At 42.7% G+C, this 20,221-nt stretch overlaps 1 protein-coding gene across 1 annotated transcript in view; it reads right to left on the bottom strand.

Annotated features, from left to right (window-relative positions):
• gpr158a (G protein-coupled receptor 158a) overlaps nt 1-20,221 on the bottom strand; it is a 193,917-nt gene that overhangs the window by 146,038 nt on the left and 27,658 nt on the right. The gene's annotated exons all lie outside the window — the stretch shown is intronic.

Here is a 20,221-nt window from a genome sequence, read left to right on the forward strand (position 1 = left end):
CTCAATGTATTTAGGGAGGAAACTTGATGCCCGCGTGAAAGTCCTAAAGGACTATAGGTGAGGGAATAGGATGGGTGAGGCTTGCGTGAAGTATAAATACCGATACTGACTAGTTGGGCCGAATGGCCTGTTCCTTTGCTATATCACTATGCATCTAAAAAAGGGGTCAACATGCAGAAATAACCTTATTTCACGAGAAGCATTCTCCACGAATATATCAGTTGTCACAATTAACATACTTTCAGTGAATTATGTGATGTACTGTCAAAATATGTGAGCGGTGTGTGACAGGCTCCTATATATTCTTGGAGGCCCATGCAGGACTTTCTACATTTGGAAATTGGAATGTTTAAAATCACACATTGTGAAACCCTGCAACACTGTTTGACAGGAGAAGCTTTTTGTAAACAGTCTGACACAGTGACGCAGATCATTTGTACTGAAAGAAATTGAAAAATAAGAATGCAGAAAACACGGATTATAGCTTTCTACATCGATGAAACTGGTGATCAATCCAAATAACTACATCAGTAATAATTATAATCCTTGCCTTTGATATACTGTTTTTCATGTCAGGACATCATTATATCAATACCAAATGAAATTGGTCATTCACTTCATGCCTGTTGCAGGACATTGCAGTACACAAATTGGCTACCATTTATCACTGCAATCATACAATCAAAATGTCTCAACAGTCTGACTAATGTAGATGCAACAACAAAATGACAATTCTATAGCAGCTTTCACATCGAGAGGATGTCCCAAGGTGCCGGTCAGGAAGTTGGACCTGAGCGGAGGTGTGGGTGGGGGGGAAGTTGGGATCAGGGAGGGTAGAGGGCCAGGGTGTTCGGAGGATGGCCCAAGGCAACAACAACAACAACAAGATTCCATTTATAGAGCGCCTTTCACGTCGGGAGGACGTCCCAAGGCGCTGTACAGTTGGGTCAGGACCCGAGCAGGGGGGAAATGGTCAGGGGGAGGGGAGGGAAGGGAGGGAGCGAGGAGGGGGTGGAGAGTCGAGAGGGGAGCTGAAGGCTCGGTCAAAGAGAAAGGTCTTGAGACCGGCCTTGAAGGAGGAAAGGGAGGAGCAAGGCGAAGGCACTGGGGGATAGAGTTCCAGAGCCTCGGGGCTGAGAGGCTGAAGGCCCGGCCACCGATGGTAGGGCGGTTGGGGCGGGGGATGTGGAACAGACCGGAGCCAGAGGAACGGAGGGTACGGGCAGGTACGTGGGGGGATAGTAGGTCAGAGAGGTAGGAGGGAGCAAGACCGTGAATGGCCTTGTAGGTGAGGATGAGGATCGTGAATTCGATCCTCTAGGGGATGGGGAGCCAGTGGAGGTGAGCGAGGGTGGGAGTGATGTGGTCCCGAAGCCTGGTGCGGGACAGTACACGAGCTGCAGAGTTCTGAATGACCTGCAGCTTGTGGAGGGAGGTGCCGGGAAGTCCGGCGAGGAGAGCGTTCCCATAGTCCAGCCTTGAGGTGATAAAAGCATGGACCAGAGTTTCAGCAGCGTGAGGGGTGAGGTAGTGCCATAGTGTTGCGACATTCCGGAGGTGATGGAAGGCGGTGCCAGTTGTGGCGCAGATATGAGGGAGAAAGGACAGCTCAGGGTCGAACAGAACTTCGAGGTTCCTGAACGGCTTTGAGAGGTTGAGAGTGCAGCCTTGGATGCTGATGCTATCAGCGCCTGAGGTGTGGAGGCGCTGACGTGAGCCAATCAGGAGGGCCTCAGTTTTACGCACGTTGAGCTGAAGAAAGTTGTTACAGTCGAAGAGGAGAATCTTGATGTAAAGGGTGAAGGCTTGATGAGGAGGATGTAAAGGGATTTGTAAAAAAGGTGGGAAAATGGGATGACAAAAAGGTATCTTGAATTGACATAATGGAGGAGCTTGCTCGATGCAAGATTGCCTTACTCATGTTCCTAATAGCAGAAAACATCAGAAATGTATTGAATCTGAGTGAGAAAGATTTGAAGTCTCCATCATGATAAAGAATCACAGGGAATCATTGCCCCGTGCTACTCTTTCCTGCCTGACCAACCTGCTTCAGTATTCCAAGCATTTCCTGTTTTTCCCAATTCAGTTGGCTAATTCAGTTTAACAGAAACTGACCAAGCACACTTTGCTTCTCAAATTAAACCCTTTATCTTACACTGACAAAATAATCAATTCAAGGAGCGTTATTTTATTTTTATTCGATAAGTAAATATGATTTAGTGACCGATGCAGCTGCTGTAACAAGATGTCCGATGCAACACAAGATGCCCCAACAATGGGAAGTCAGGTTCCTATCACACAGGGAAACCTTTACAATGAAACCATGAATGTGAGAGAAAGCAAACCTCTATTTAAGAATCTCAACTGACATCCTCTGAGCCACGAATTATAGGCAAATGGAGCGGCCCTTTCATGTGTTCATGCTTCTGTGATTCTCATTTACAAAAGGATCAATAGCTTTCATTTTATCTCTGAAGGACAGCTTGAAATCTACCAACTAGCACAGAGCAGAAACTGCCTGGACTGATGCCACCTCCCGGGATTGAATAAGAATTTCTATAATGAGAGTAACTTGCTAATCATTCTTCTAATGGATTGTGTGTGATGGTACAAGGACATCTTTATCTAAGAGCCATGCTACACTTATGTGAAATATAATAATTCTTCCATATGTTGTAGTGCCTTATCACGTTGTGTTTCTTATTAGTAACCGTGTGTTTGTTAGCAAACGCTGCAGCCAATTTGCGCACATTGATGTCCCACAAACAGCTACGTGAACCAATGACCAATTTTTTTTTATCTGGGGAATTGTTGACCATGACGGGAGACACTCCCTTCACTTTTCCGAATAGTGTAACAGGATCTTTAACATCCACCTGAACAGGCAGATGGAACCTCTGAAAGAATGACAGCTCTGACAATGCAGTGTTCCCTCAGCCCAGATCATGAGCTCAAAGTCCCTGATGGTGGGCACCCGCAACTTCTAACTCAACTGAGAGGATGTTACCACCGCTGCAAGGCTGACATCTATAATACTTTTATATTATAGGGCTGGGAGTTAGAGAAATCACCTCTGTGTGGGACACGCACACTCTGGGGTCCCCCAAGCCTTGGCTCTTGCCAACCTGTAGCTAATTCTTTCCGGAATTAGTTAAGCAGGATCCGTCTCTCCAGGGAGAGAGTGCGCATTCCATTGCAACATTCTCTCTCTGGGATTTCCACGTGTAGGTGGGATGCATGGAAATCTCGGTTTTGTTTGGATACTCTTAAGCATGGTGATGGATTTCCGCATGTATCAGACACCCGGCTGACCAAAAAAAAAACACTGTATGAAAATTTAAGAATTTGTGCCACATTTTTGAAACTTCTTCAATTCAGTCACAATACTGGAAGATGGTTTTCTGCAGTGCTGGAAAACCAAAGTTTTTTCTGCACAAAATTCTGCACAATCTTAAATTCTAACAAAATGAATTGTGCTCTGCAATTCCAAATGTTGTCCTTTCTACTTTGTGACAAAAAGGCTTGAAACAAACGAGTCAAGACTATCCAACTATACTCCTCCCCATCCCCGGAGAATGCTGGGATATTGTGAAAATAGTAAAAACATAAATAAATCATGTCATCAAATAACCATGAAGTGATTGAGGAATTTTATTTGGACAATTGTTGCCCAGGATATCAGGAGAAACTCCCTCTCTTTTAGAATAGTCTTATGGAATTTTTAATATCCACCTGATAAGATGGATAAGATCTCAGTTTAACCTCCATCTAAAGGACAGCTCCTTCAACAATACAGCGCTCGTCCAGTAATGCAATGGAGTGTCAGGCTAAGACTTTGTGCTCGGACTTTAGGTTTGGACCCACAATCTTCTGACTCAGCAGTGAGAGTGCTAATAACAAGCTAGGCTGACACTTCATCGATATCTCAAAATGATTACCATGGCCATGAAAATCATGGTCAATATGATTTTCCAAAGTATCCAATTGAGTACACAAGGATATAAGTACATCCGCAGCTTGATATTAATACTTCATGCAACCCGATGCTTTCTGTGCTCCTGAAGCTTGTGAATTTGGGAGGTGGGATGAAAAAAGATGGTTCAGAAGGAAAGACCAGGATTTATTAAGAGGAGCTTTGAGGGATGGTTGAATATTCTGGGGTCTGATACTCTTTGGAAAGCTAGGAGGTATATCCACACCAGGATTTGGGGTAAAGTCAGTGTTGCGGTGGGCGTTGGATGGTTTGTGAAAGATTTCCCTTCGTTTATTCTAAAATGGTAACAGTGTCTTAGAGAGCAAAGCGCCTAACACCCGGAGAAGGCACAAGTTTCACTATAATGCACCGACTGGGAGGGGGCCAAACTGTGCATTATAAGTGCAGTGTGCTGGCCTGACAGTCTTATTGATTTCCTGTAGAGGTTTTGTGTAGCTAGCACTTATACAAGAAATCAATAAGATTTATTTATCTACATTTTCCCTTTTAGCCTGCTGCCTCCCACCTCTTTGACGGGGGAAGGTGTAACCAAAATACCCAGGGCCTGCCAGTCTGCTCGGCACCAGATTTTAAACTTGATTTTAGCAGCCGACCAAAGCTGTGAATTGGCTTGTGCGGCTTTTAATCATGGCCTAACAGCAAACTCCTTCTTAGGACACATATTCAGTGTCGCATACCGGCGACCTTGTATACACGCTCCTTTGTCCTCTACTCTAAGGTGTGAAATGCAGGTGGAACTTTCAGACCTTTTGCCTCCATTGCCAGGGCACTGCTAATGGCAGCACAGCCAGCCTGGCTCATCGGCACGACCTGGAAGGGCAGACCAGTCACTGGGGCCAGGGAACCCTCCCACTCAGCTCCTGCTAACCCTGCAAGCCAAAGTCTTAACGGGTAGAGTGGCCCTAGCTGGATATGCAGCGGGAAAGCTTGCCAGACAGTGGTATCAACGGCAAGCCATGCAGTTTTAGCTGGTTAGACTCCAGCAGTACCCCAACGCACACTCTGGGCTCCTCAAGCCTTGGCTCTTGCCAAACTGCCAACACTCTACCTCAATGAGCCAGTCTGGAATCTTGGTATCTTGTTTGGTCCTCAACTGTCCTTTCTAACTCACATCTTAAATCGGGAACAGAAACTGCTCTTTATTACAGTAGCGTGTTTAGTGCTGCTGCTCGGCTGAACCGTGACTAACCAATCGGCCCAGCGGCTCAGGTCACTACAAAGGACACCTTGCATTACACTGACCGACTCACTCAAGTCAAGGATGAATGGTGTATGAAATTCAGTGTCCACAGTATTCCAGGGCACTGCTGATGACAAGCCAGGCAGGCTAGCTTATTGGCAAGATTTGAAGCAGTCTCCTGTCACTAGGAGTAGGGAACAAAAACAGAAGTCGCTGGGAACACTCAGCAGGTCAGGCAGCATCTATGGAGAAAGGAAAGTGAGTCAACGTTTCGGGTCCACGATCCTTCATCAGAACACAAAGGGTCATGGACCCAAAACATTGACTCACTTTCCTTTGAATCCCTACTTCTGGTGAGTCACCCGAAACATTGACTCACTAAGAGTAAGGATTCTTCCCACTCAGCCCCTGCCAACCAAGCAAACTGAAGCCGTAATGGGTAGGGTGATCCTCGGTGGACAAGTAGTAGGAAGCTTGCCAGATGGTGCTTTCACCAGCAAGCTAAATGGTTTTAGCTGGTTAAATTCCAGCAAGCTTGGGCTCTTACCAACCTGCGCCTAATACGCTTTTCAATTAGGTAAGTGGATGCCTCCTTCCATAGAGAATATATATTCTATGCCAGACAGAGGGAAATTTCTTCATGTATGTGGCAGACATATGTGGCTCTCAGTCTGCTTAGATAGTCTTAAGCATGGTTATGGGTTTCCACGTGTGAAGACACCTGGCTGACCAAAAAGTATCCTTTGGGAAAATAACATGTGCTTGTTGGTTAAGACACCAAGGAAAAACTTCCACTCTTCTCATCCACCTCAACAGGCAGAGAGGACCTCGGTTTAACATCTCACCTGAAGGTTGACAATGCCAGCAATGCAGTCCAACCCCAATACTGTATGAATTATCAGTCTAGACCAGGAGTGGGCAATTTTATTGGCTGGCGGGCCACTTCAAGAGTTTTGGTAAGCTTCGCGGGCCACACACTTAATATAGATACAAATGCTTAATAATAGCTCAACATCAAGTCTTACACTTGTAAAAAATACAAAAAAAGTGAATATAATTGACATTCATTAAAATTAGGTTAAATAAAAACAACTCATTGAGCAGACATTTATTCAATATTTATTCATTTATTCACATATTGATGAGAATGTGAGAAGCTCACTCAATGGGAAGAATGAAAACGCTGATGTGCATTAACCAGACAATTGAAGTCAGGCATTGTCTCCCGTTGTTGCAATGCAGAGTACTGCTGCAATGTGGTCATCAGTCATCACACTCTATGTTTTGATTTACTGAATTTCATCACAGAACATGTCTCCTTGCATATGTATGTTGATCCAAGCAGCAAAAGCATCCTCCGGGCATTAGCCTTTATTTTTGGAAAGGTATATTCATTAAGAGAGGTGTAAAAACTGGGAAGCAGAACTGATTTGAATTGCTCCACAAGCAATGGATCACATTGCAGGTCAATAAGCTTGAATTGGAGGTCAAATGGGGCTTTGTCAACATCAAATGAAAAAGGTGAAGAGACGAAAGACGGGTCATTTTCGATCAAATTGAAATCCTGGAATCGGCGAGAAAATTCGGCATGTAAGTCAAGTAGTGACGAAGTATACATTTTACGGCTTTGATTGCAAACAGTAATCTGCTGCAAAGTTGGAAAGTGGACGAACAGCCTGTTTCCTATCTGACGCGATAAAAGAAATAATTTCATCATAAATGACTTGACACTGCAATACAAATTGTGCACAAAGGCCCTCTTCCGTTGCAGTTTTGAATTCAGTTCATTCATGTGGCCCATGATATCAACGGCAAATGCAAAATCAGAGAGCCAATACGAATATTCAGCTGTGGGAAATCCGAATCTTTTTGTTTCGTGTCCAAAAATAAATCAATCTCTGTTCTCAGTTCACACACTCTTTTCAAGACCTTTCCTTAGCTAAGCCATCTTACATTTGTGTGATACAGAACATCCGTGTGCTCGGATTCCAATTCCTCAAACAGAGTTACAAATTGCCTATGGTTTAATCCTCTTGCTCGAACGTAGGTGACCAGTTTCGTAACTGTGTCCCCGACATTGGTGAGTTTTAGAATAGTCTTACAGAGCACCTCTTGGTGGATAATAGTGTAGAAAAACAATACTCTGTTCTGGATTTGTTTCTTTGTCTTGATCTTGAATTCTTTTCAGTAACCCAACATTTTTGCCTGTCAGATTCAGGCTTCCATCGGTGGTCACATTCACCAATTTTTTCCACTCCACTCCTAATTTTAAAATACACTTATTTATTGCCTCCAAAAAGTCTTCTCCAGTTGTTTGAAAATTTGCCGATCCGTACATTTCTGACGTCAACCTGATTCAATACTTAAGGGAGCGTGTGCACAACTAAGCAGTGTAATTGGCTGATGTTCCCAGTCTGATTCAAATGCAAAATTTGTGCAACTTTCTGGGACTGAACGAACTGTAATTTTTTCTATTGCTAGACACAATGATGGGCCGGATAGGATCATTTAGAGGGCCGGATATGGCCCGCGGGTCATATTTTGCGCACCCCATGGTCTAGACTATACAAAGTGGCCCACAGTCATCTGACAGAGACGAGAGTGCTGCCGACTGAGCCAACCTGACCTCTTTCAAGTAAGTGTACATAACGATTTAGAAAAGACAGAAATATTTTACATGAGGTGAAATTAATATTTGCACTAACTTTGTAGGGAAGAATATAGGTCAAGTTTGTCAAACAAAAGGCATATAATTTGTTTTATATTTCTGCTAACTGTATTCTCCTTCATTGCACTTAAATAAGACCTTGCTTGTATGGGTTGTCACCGAGAAGGATAATTGCCTTGTATAATCTGTAACTGAGCTACAGCCAAGCTCAGGAGAATCTAATGAGTGATTCATTCCTCTACCTCCCACCTCCGTGTACAAGTCTTCTAGGTTTGGCGCAGCACTGATCGTGATTGTTAAACACAAAGCTTCCTCTTAAAAGTGCAGAAATTGGTTTCAAAACTCGGATACAACATGGCCTAGTGGCAAAACTGGTTTCATTTCAAAGCAAAATGTAACAGTAACTTTGGTTTGTTGTGACATGCTGTCGTCAAAATAAAGCAGTCTAAGCTTAGGACTGGGCTGGTAATATTGGGGCTTTGTGAATTTCATTCTTCCATTCAATCTATAAACTCTCTGTAACAATAGAACAAAGTAAGAAGAATGCTTACACTGTACCCGCTTTCTACTCTTTAACAATTATGCAATATGTTATATCACAAATGATCACACTTCTGCAATTCAAAACACAACCAAGCCAGTTACAGACCAAAAACACACAGCCAAATGTTACCAATTCAGTATCAGAGGATCAGTGAAAATTCTCACCACAGCTGTTGCGATTTAATTTGCTGGAAACTCTCCACGGCATCTTTGAGATGACAAATCCTTCCAACTTAGATCTCCCTGAGTGTATCAACCTTCACATCCTGCTCTTTCCCCAGTCAATCTTTTTCCTCCAAGGATTGTTGGCCAGGAAACCTGGAGAAACTCCCTTTTCTTTTTGGATAGTGCCATGGGAACTTCAACACCCAACTGGACAGGCAGATGGAACGTCGGTTTAATATTTCTTCTGAAGGACTGCACCTCTCTGACAATGCACTGCAGTGGAGTATCAGGTTACAGTGTTTCAATGACTTTTCTACACTTGCTTTCTTTGGTGAACACAATAGCCATAATAAAAATGAGCCACTGCATCTTAAATAAATTTGAACGTACCAAATATATTTATATTCAGAAAGAAACAATGGAGGTTTTGTGTGACGTTGCCAAAAACTCTAGCATTCTGGACATCATCATTCTCTACAAATGTGTTCTGCAAGGCTTCTATCTGAACAGTCAAATAGCTTTCTACGTCAAATAGGCAGAAATGTTACTAATATTTCTCACCAACAATTTTTGTTCATTTGTATGCATTTTATAATAAAAAGTAATAATCCTTGCATTTCATATAGCTTTTCATGTCTTCTAGACATCTCAAAGCGCTTCACAGAATATACTGTAAAGTGAATTGACAATATTTGCAGGCAAAATGTGGCAGCCAATTGCGCACAGCGGTGTCCCACAAACAGTCGTGGATTGAGTGATCAAATTATTATTATTTTTATTATCCTCGGAAAAGCGATCCACCAATTGACTAACAACCGGGTTCCTATTTACTGCTAGGTAAACAGAGGCGTGTGGAGTAAGGAAACTTGTCCAACATTTTGCCCTGCTGGGAATCGAACCCAGGTCTCTCACTTGCGAGGTGAGTGCTCTAACCATTGAGCTACAGGACTCCACATGCTCCACATTCTACCGGTGTTATTGGCCTGTCTCACACATCTGGGCCATTTCAACTGATGTCTTGTCAGGTCCCGTTGTTCCTCACTGGCCTGGGAGTGGTTGCAGAATCAACAAAGACTACAATTCTCTTTGAACACAGGAACAAATTCATATTTTGTTAGCCAACTGACTGACTGCAGCTCATTTTATCTGAATAGCGAGGAATGAATGCTCATTGCCACTGCACCAGGGATTGTAAATTGCTTGAATCCAATTCATTGTCGAGCAGAACAAAGCCATCCCAGGCCAACGCTCTCGGTGGGTTTCACTGAATGTTGACAATCCAAAACAGAAACAATGTGAAAGCGTTATGACCTCCTTGCAATAGAATACATATTTATATTTACATAGCACTTTCACGTTAGGAGGACATCCCAAGATGCTTAAAAACAGTTAGCTAAGGCAGTGTAAAGCGGTGTGGGAGAGGGAAGATGATCCTTGATCATTAATGCAGTTATTCTAAAACCCGTAGTCACTGCAGAATGCCACCACATTAATCGGTGTTGTTTATACCATCAAAGGTATCGACTGTGTATTTTGCAGGTAAATGTGACAGTTAATTTGCACATGGCAATGCCCCACAAATAACCTTGAAGTGGCCAGTCAATTTAATTGGGGGGATTGATGGCCAGAACACCAGGAGAAACTCACTTCTCTTTTCGAATAGTGCCATGCAATCTTTAAGGTCCAACTGAGCAGGCAGATGGGACCTCGAATTAACATATCATCTAAAGGACGGCACCTCCGACAATAGATGATCTCCCAGGACTGCAGTGCAGTGCCAGCTTAGACTGTGAGCTCAAAGTTCAGTTGTGGGCTTGAACCCTCTGACTCAGAGGTGAAGGGAGCCAGCCTGACACCACAACCCCTCCCTAAACTCTGGACCTTAACAAACTCCATCAGCTGTTTTATACTCTCCAGTGCAAACGAAAGCAGATTTAACGCCACGGTGGAAAATGCAGATCAGAAAAACACTGCCACACTTCCTCACAGTACTCCTACGTCTCCTGTCACAGTTACGCCCATCTCCCAATGACAATTACGTAACACTCTAAGAATACTTTCCCGTTTGTACAGAACAAGCTTTCACTGAAGTGCTACACCACAACCTGATATTTAGTGGTGGAGTTAGTTGAGAAGATATAATAGATTTAGGCACAATATGTTTTTGTATACTACTTGAGAGTCACAATTTCCTTTGACAATCAGTTTAGCTGCTTTACTGATGCTGGACTGATGCTCTTAAACAGCAAGTGGGGAAACACTGTGTCAAACTCCACTGTGCCTCACTCACTGGTGGAGTTAAATGAGGGCATTTGTTCTCAGTAAATGGGGGGGGTGTCCTGGAAACTGTGAATTGCTCCTCATACCAGAGGAATTGGTTCAGATTTAGATAAGGAATGAGGAATAAAGTCCTCTGAATTGAAACAAGTGTAAGCCATAGATAGAATCATAGAAATTTATGATGCAGAAGGAGCCCATTCGGCCCCTGCAACTTTTCAGATACCCATGTACAGTACTTCTCTCTTGAAGCCAACAGTTAACTCTGCCTTTACCACCTCTCTTGGCCGGGCATTCATTCTCCTTAAACATAACAAGCAAACAAACAGATTCATATTATCTAGAGTGGGTGTTCTGGAACGACGAGATCAAATGGGCCTAAGATCCTCCTTCATACAAACCTCTCTTATTATCTTTTTCGCTTCTCTTTTTAAAAAAAAACTCCCAGGAGACTGTCAGAAGGTGAGACTGTTCAAACTCGCCCAGAATTGTCTGCGAGTGAATTATCTCAATAGAAAGTTGTTTGCATTTTCACCTTTGAGTTAATAGACTGTGGGTTCAGGCCTCAAATTGGGATTTGGAATTCATATGGTCTAGGCCAGTGGTGTCCAACCTTTGTGGCTGTCAAACAAAATAAATGTTCCTGATTGAATATTTCTTGATTTATGCCATAAAAAAAATTAGATTGGTCACTCAATCAATGACTGTTTGTGGGACACTGCTGTGCGCAATTGGCTGCTGTGTTTCGCCCACAAAATATACAGTCTATTCACTTTACAGTTTATTCTGTAAAGCACTTTGAGACGTCTCGAAGACCTGATAAGGCGTTATATCAAATGCAAGGATTATTATTATTAAATCAAGAAATATTCATTCAAGAAAAAACTGAAAACACACTACCGATCAAACACAGACTACCACTGATCTAGGCTGACACTCCAAACTAGTGCTGGGGATGTGCTGCGTTGTTGAAGGCGCTGTCCTTTGGATGAGATGTTAACTGGGGGCACTACCTGCATGAAAGGTAATATAAATTCAAGTTGTTGTTGAGATCCCAGACATCAAAGCTCCACTGCACTCCTCAAAAAGGGAAGTAAGTTTCTCCCATTAACCTGGTCAACAATCCCCCCAGATAAATTTGGGCACTCACTCTATGTCTGTTTGTGGGGCATTGCCGTGAGCAAATTAGCTACCACGTTCATCTACAAAACACAGTCACTGCAATTTACAGTATATGTTATGAAGCACTTTGTGATGTTTGAAGCACTTTGATATAAAAGACACTCTACCAATATAAGTATTATTATTATTATTATTATCATTGAGATCATGTATCACCACCAACTCAATTTTCTTGTCTACAGTGAAGTGCTGCACAGGCCTGAACACAACAGTATTACTATCCATTTTGAAGATCTTAACCACCAGAATTGTGAAAACAAATTTACCGAAACTTGCTACATCACGGTTCACATCAGTTGTGAAGATCTCCGACAAGCTAAGATCTTAAACCGCAAATGACCTCTGTGGACTTTAAATGAGGGATTCCAAAGAGGATTTACCGTCATTTACCTAATACTTTATTGCATAATTAAGAGGAGTTCACACACAATTCAAGGCTCCATGTATGTAATGCAGTTATTAGTACTACTTTACTTCAAAAACCTTTTGAGATACAGAACGTGGAAATATTCTTTCTGATGTGAAAGAATTATTTATTCCTACTTTATGGACCGAGGGTTGAAATTCCTCTTGCTGTTAAGTGTGACATTTATTGTGTGCTTATAATGGGGGAAATCTCACTGAAGATGCAAATGATCAAAGAGACTCACTTAGCACTAAGAGGAATTTCTCAAACCCTAAATCTTTTTTTTATAATGTGTGTGATAGCTTTTAATCCTTATCCTAATTTGTTTTAATGCCTCTATTATATCTTGCCTTGGATCATCTGCAGCTAAGTGGGTCAGTGGGTAACCTACATCAGGAGTTCCACCATTGCTAGCCTTTGCCAGATTCCAGGAAGCACACAAGTGGTATCCAAAAAGAATAACTGATATTCAGGAACAGCTGTCCCTGTCTGTGATGAAGTTAAAAACCTCCCACCACCACCCCACTCAGCACAGCAAGGTGGCTGATCTAAGGAACATTACATTCTCTGTTTCCCCCACGGTTATGGTTTGGGCTCTCCAATACATTGCACAACTTCACCAACTTGAAACAAACGCCAAGGGGTACATAAGAGAAATGCTACCATGGGGGCAAGTACTAGAAAACTGCTAGCACTCGAGGCGTTGCAGCCAACATGTTGCCCTTCTTGATAAGTAGGGGTTGAGGGGGTCAATGGGGATAAATTAATACCCTGCAACACAAAAGGACATACAATCACAATTAGACAAGTCCCTGCAAAGGAATATCAAGAATGACCAATCATACAAAGAAAATCAAAACCTACATCATAGTTAAAATCCTGAAAAACACCACTACCATTCACATCTGATTAATGATATCCATCAATAACAAGGACTGAAGCAGAATTGAGTAAGAAACCCAAATCCAGTGAACTAAGTTAGCCCCATTAAAGCTACTATAAAATACTTTAATTTCATGATATTTTTCAATCCTTGCTGGTCTTATTGGAAAACGAATTGAACAGTATAGCACCAAGAATGAATTAGTGAAAATCGGATTTAATATTTTTATAGTTTTATTTACTTAGGCTTCAATCGCTTGCATTTTAGAGCTTGGCAAACCGTTGTTTCATCCACAAATCCAGGACATAATGTACAAAGATTTTATGTGTCACAAACAGTACCATCCGCTGAAATTCAATGACACAGCCAAACAATGCAGTGCACTTCTCACTAAGTGCATCTTGAATAGGTACTGCCTTTTACTTCAAAAACATTTTGGAAGCCAAAAACAACCCAAAAGCACTGTGCTCCACCATCCATCACCTCCTTCGCACATCCCCCAAAGCTGCCCCCATCCTCACCTCTAAAAGTGCAAAGAAGTCCTAGACTTCTTTGTGTCAAAGATTGAAAATATCCGCTTGGCTGTATCCTCCTCCCCTATGTCCCCTTCCGCACCCCCCAGACTGTCTACACCGTCCCCTCCGTCCACCCTACCACTTCCCCCTCTCTAAACTCCTTTGCCCCGATTACTCCCACCTCCCTCTAACCCACCATGTCCCAGATGAAGCCCACTACCTGCTGCCTCGAACCCCTCTCCACCCAGCTGTTGGTCACCCAACTCCCCTTCCTCTACCGGCTGTCAACCAGTTTTTAATCTCGTCAGGTTCTGTTCCCCTCCCTTTTAAAATTGCTGTCATCTCCTCCACCTCAAAAAAAACACCCTTGACCCCTCCAACCTCACAACCCCAGCATATCCCTCAGACTTACCAAACCAGTGTGCAACCTAAGCGTCAGGTGCGACCCACAGATGTCCTTCCTTCGCCCACGTGCGGTCCCTGACCAGGATCTCCTTCCTCCACCTCTGCCATATTGCCCTCCTCCGACCATGTTTTACCCCAGATGCAGCCAAAACACTCGTCCATGCTTTTGTCATCTCCCCGACTCGAATTCTCAAATGTCCTCTTTTGCCGGTCTCTCCAGCTTCACCATACACAGGATCCAACTGATCCAAAACTCCGCCGCCTGCATATAATAATCCTTGCATTTGCATGTATACCCATTCTAAACTCTGCACCCCCATCATACCAGTTCTAGCTAGGCTCCACAACACAGCATCCTCCAGTCCTAATAACCACATACATTAAAAGCATTTCACTGTCATATACTGTGCATTGGAACATTCACAATATTGTAGTTGGTTCTTGGCAGCTTTCAAAGCACCTTTATATTCAATGATAATTTTGTATTTTCTATTTCCTTCCTCTTTCTGCTTTGTATCTTTCCAGCCATGTATTTTTTATGCGTATTGGACTGACAGACGACAGATGAAAAGATGGTGGTGGGAAAGGAGGTGGAAGTGAAATTCTACTCGGCAATAAAGTTTGAACTGGAGCATTGCACTTGGGTATCAAAGTCCTGAGTGTGTTTTTGCCTCCAAACCGTATTGGACTGGTATCTGACACCTGCTTGGCACCTCCCCACATGATTTCGCTCATCACCTCCACAGCCTTGGCACAGTATAGTGCAGGATGCAAGGATGATCATTATTATAGTCCGAGAGAATCCTTGTTTTGAAAACTACCCTGTAAGCTGTAAGTAGGAACCAACTGTTTGTAGGACACTGTTGTGCACAATTGGCCGCTGCGTTTCGCCCACAAATATACAGTCAATTCACTGTACAGTATATTCTGTGAAAGCTTCGAGACGTCTAGAAGACGTGAAAAGCGCTATATCAAATGCAAGGATTATTATTATTATTAAGTGCAGCAGAAAAGGAGACCAGCTGAATTAAATGTTCCCCCTTCTGCTGCACCCAAATTTTAACACTCGGACAGTAGATTGCAGTCAACTCCACGCTTGAAATGCCAAGATATTGCCCCATGATGGTGAACAGGCACAAACACAGTCTATGTGAAAGAAGGTAAGTCTGGGAGGGGCTTAAACAGCATGGTATGAATTCCCTTAGAGTGGGAAATTTAGAGAAGGAAATTTGCAGCATTTAATAACACGTTCAATCTGATAATTATGGGATTTCAGTCACTGGGCTGACTTCAATCCACCAATCTAAAGGCAAAATTTGAGTGCAGCAGAGAGGAAACTGACTTAATTCAGTTGCTATTCTCTACTGCTGCACTTAAATGGAATAATTATCACATGCAACTCAATATGAAATGCCACTATTTCACCCCTTTAATTCTTACTGACTCATTCCCTCCCTCCACTCATTCAGGGCACAGGAATCATGTATCTTAGTAGTTAGAACGCTCGTCTCGCAAGCGAGAGGACCTAGGTTCGATTACTGGGCAGGGCAAAATGTTAGGCAAGTTTGCCCCGAAAAAGCGATTCGCCAATCGACTAACAAATGGTTTCCTACTTCCTGCTAGGTAAACAGAGGTTGTGGAGTAAGAAAATTTGCCCAACCTTTTGCCCTGCCAGGAATCGAATCCAGGTCCTCTTACTTGCGAGGCGAGCGGACTAACCACAACACTACAGGACTAAATAAGGAATGCAATATGTTCAGGAACAGTGAAATTTTGAACCCGAGATGTTTGATACAGTCACAATGTTGCAAGAAATAGAGCATCAATGTATCAAGACAGTAGACCAAGGGGACATAGGTTCAGAGTTGTAAAGGATAATTTCAGGACAGATACCAGGAGGTTTTTCTTTACACAGAAGGTAATCAATGACTGGAATAGGTTGCCAAGAAAGGTGGTAGAGGTTGGGATACTGGGTTCATTTAAAAAGCAGCTTGATGCAACAACGAAGAGATGGTAGGTTGGGTGCTCTGGAGGGATGAGATTGGATTGACCGAAGGGCCACTTCATACAGAACAATCTTGTGATCTTGTGACGCACGCATCAAAGAGGGTATCCGGACAGAGCTCCGAGATGTAATTGCATTATACAGGGGATGGTGAACATATGGAATGACTGGACAGGAGTAATGATGAGCAAATTCAAGAAGAATCTGGGTAGGATTTTGTTAACAATGAAGGGATAATATATGGTGCTCTTCAAACTTCAGGACTGGCCAAATGGATATAATGTTTTTTTCCAGTCCTGTTCATTTCTGTGTTTCAATGTTTCACAAACATGAGACAGGTTGGAGGTACAGTATTTTCCATCAAATATTCCGAATTTGGTCATTCACTTCATTGCTGTTTTGGGGCATTGCCATTCACAAATCGCTGCTGCATTTCCCAACAAAATACAGTCACTACACTTTACAATAAATCCTGTGAAGTACTTTGAGATGTCCTTCCAATATGAAAGGTGCTGTATCAAATAGAAGGAATATTATTCCTATGTTATTGTATAAAATCGCATTAAAATTTCTTCACATTTTCTGACACGTCAGAAAAGAACTGCATAAAGTTAATTAATTTAGTTACATTTGAATTTGGTAAATATATGGGGATAGTTTTGTTGAGAATTCAAATATTATTACAGTACGATTTCCCTGTGAAATGTGCTATATGAAGATTAACAAGTAATTTGTGTGTATTTCTCTACGCATTCAACTATATTGCATTTTTGCCAGATACCTCCAAGCAGATTATTTATCCAATGAAGGAAGATTCACCGACGGTGAAGATAATTTGGAAACATTTTATTGTTAGAATCCTCTGGTGACAGTGCCCCAAAAATGGCTTTTGGCTATTTTGTTTTCTCTGCCAAAATCGTAAGCAATTTTTACTTTGTTTTATTGGCAGGCATCTAGTATTAACTATTGAATAGGCACAAAAGCATTTCAGTCAACAAGCACATCTGTTACCCTCTTGAAAAGGATATGAAAAACATCTCGGATAATAAGTAATTACAAAGTCTGTCTAAATTCCAAGGACCACGTGTCTGTGAGTCAAGAAAGCACAGGGTTCCATGAATAATTTACCTTGCAATATTGTTCTCCATTAAAAGCATTTATTGTACAAGAATCAAATACACACAGGATTACACAGGCAATCACCCCCAACCTCCCTTTAGAATACAACAAAATAATTCTGAAAGAGAATTCAACTTCCAGCACTTATTGCTTTTGAGCTGCAGCATTTCATTTTGTTTTTCAGTGGTAAGGCTTGACGTATTGGAGGTGCCAGTGTTGAGAATGTGCAGATGGCAGAGATGTTTCTCTGCTTGAATAAATTAGGAAGAGAAGAGAGCAGTCCTGACTCTGTGTCGCTTTTTATTTTTCCCTTTCTGTTCTATTTGAATTAATTTTCATTGTCTGTTCCATCCAGACTTTGGCCATGTTAGCACACATCAGTGTCACTTAGCAGCAGGTGCAGATTCTTGCTCTCTTGTTCCTTTGCCTCGAATTTCCATTTAGACTGGTAGCTCGGAGCATTCAGTGCAAAGTTTCACCCCTATCTGCAAAGAGGAGCCGAGCCAGAAATAAATATTTGTGGGTAGCTCTCTCGTTTTGGAGCCAGATACTTGGAGGTTCATGCCGCCCTCATTGGGATCTTAGGCTCAGAGTCCAGGCTGAGCCTCCAGGAGCACTACAATGTTAGAGGTACTGTCCTTTGGATAATATATTAAACCAAGATTCTGTTCTGTTCAGGTGCATGTTAAGACTCCCATGGCATTATTCAAAAAGAGAAGGGAATTTCTCCAGGTGTCCTGGCCAACAATCCCCCAGATAAAATTGATCATTGACTTCACAGCTGTTTATGGGACATTGCTGTGTGCAAAATGGCTGGCACATTTGCCTACAAAATAAACAGTCACTATACTTTGCAGTGTATTATGTGCAGCACTTTGAGACACCCCGTCCCTCCACATGAAAGCCACTGTATCAAATGTAAGGATTATCATTATTACGTTACATTACTGCCCTTAAGCAATGCCAACTGAACGTCAGCTGAGCTGACACTAATAAATACATTCTATGATAATTATTATTTTTCTGGCAGGTACAGTGCATTGTGGACAAACTAGAAATCGATGTAAAATGCTTACCAGAATGTATGTTAATATATGACTGTATGAGTCAGCATGGTCAAATCCAAAGTATATGACAAGAATATGGGGATAAGAGAAGGTTCCTATTCAACTCATGCTTTATTTATGTCCTCATCTGCATTAAAACGTTTCCAAATCTCTCTTTCATTTGAAGAAATGTTTTCAAATCTCTGATTTATCTGTAGAAGACGTAGAGTATTCTTCTACACCTCACTGAATCAGAAACTAATACAACTCAATGCTGCAAAGGGATCAGCAATTATTGAAATATTCATTAATCAACAAAACAAATTACTAAAGATATTTTCCCATCAGCCATGTTTATCTTATGGCTTTGTAGATTCCAATCACAGTCCTTTTGTTCTGAACATGATCCATCTCTACACATTTACTTCATCAACCTGCTTAAGTAAGGCATGTGGATACAGCTGTCAAGAAATGTTGTATGGCTGCAGTTTTACTTTCTAGGGTTGAGACAATTGAGAGGGGATGTCATGGATGTGTTTAACATTATCAAAAGATTTGATAATTCATGTCCTCCTGACGTGAAAGGCGTTATACAAATGTAATGTGTTGTTGTTATTGTTGAAAAGGTGGATGTTGATAGATTGCATTCACTTGTTGGTGAATCTTAAACTAGAGGGCATAAAGAAGAGAACCAGCGGTAGATTTAATAGGGCATTTAGGGGGCACGTCTTAAGAGTTAACTTATTGTACACCTGAGGGAAAAGGGAAGAGCAACAACAACAAGATTTCATTTATAGAGCGCCTTTCACGTCAGGAGGACATCCCAAGGCACTGGACAGTTGGGTCGGGACCCGAGCAGGGGGAAAATGGTTAGGGTGAGGGGAGGGAAGGGAGGGAGCGAGGAGGGGTAGAGAGTCGAGAGGGGAGCTGAAGGCACGGTTGAAGAGAAAGGTCTTGAGACCGGCCTTCAAGGAGGAAAGGGAGGAAGCAAGGCGAAGGCACTGGGGGATGGAGTTCCAGAGCCTAGGGGCTGAGAGGCTGAAGGCCCGGCCACCGATGGTAGAGCGGTTGGGGCGGGGGATGTGGAGCAGACCGGAGCCAGAGGAACGGAGGGTACGGGCAGGTAAGTAGCGGATAGTAGGTCAGAGAGGTAGGAGGGAGCAAGGCCGTGAATGGCCTTGTAGGTGAGGGTGAGGATCTTGAATTCGATCCTCTGGGGGATGGGGAGCCAGTGGAGGCGAGCGAGGGTGGGAGTGATGTGGTCCCGAAGCCTGGTGCGGGACAGTACACGAGCTGCAGAGTTCTGAATGACCTGCAGCTTGTGGAGGGAGGTGCCGGGAAGGCCGGCGAGGAGAGAGTTCCCATAGTCCAGCCTTGAGGTGATAAAGGCGTGAACCAGGGTTTCAGCAGCGTGAGGGGTGAGGTAGTGCCGAAGTCTGGCGATATTCCGGAGGTGATGGAAGGCGGTGCTAGAAGGGGTGCGGACTCATGTGAAACTTAAACACTGTCAGGGACTGGTTGTGCCACATTACTCTATGTATCTCTCTGTAAGTAAATAATCACAATGATGCACCGTATCACTCTCTTTTCCAGTGAGAGTAGGCAGAGCTGCACTTTCTTCTCTTGACAGTGCAAGCATCTAAGACCTACAGCCATCACTTTGGGGAAATTTCTGAATCAGTCCCGCTCTCTCTATATCTATCAACAAGCGAATGACTGAATATCACATAGTGTGCCTTCCTCAATGTTATTTTGATTCTCAATTTGTACAATAAGACGGCTATTTTGCATGAGTTTATTAGAAATATAGTTGAGCGACTTAGAATCGTTTCA

The sequence above is a fragment of the Callorhinchus milii genome, unplaced genomic scaffold, assembly GCF_018977255.1.
Source record: "Callorhinchus milii isolate IMCB2004 unplaced genomic scaffold, IMCB_Cmil_1.0 Scaffold2, whole genome shotgun sequence".
Classification (NCBI taxonomy): domain Eukaryota; kingdom Metazoa; phylum Chordata; class Chondrichthyes; order Chimaeriformes; family Callorhinchidae; genus Callorhinchus; species Callorhinchus milii.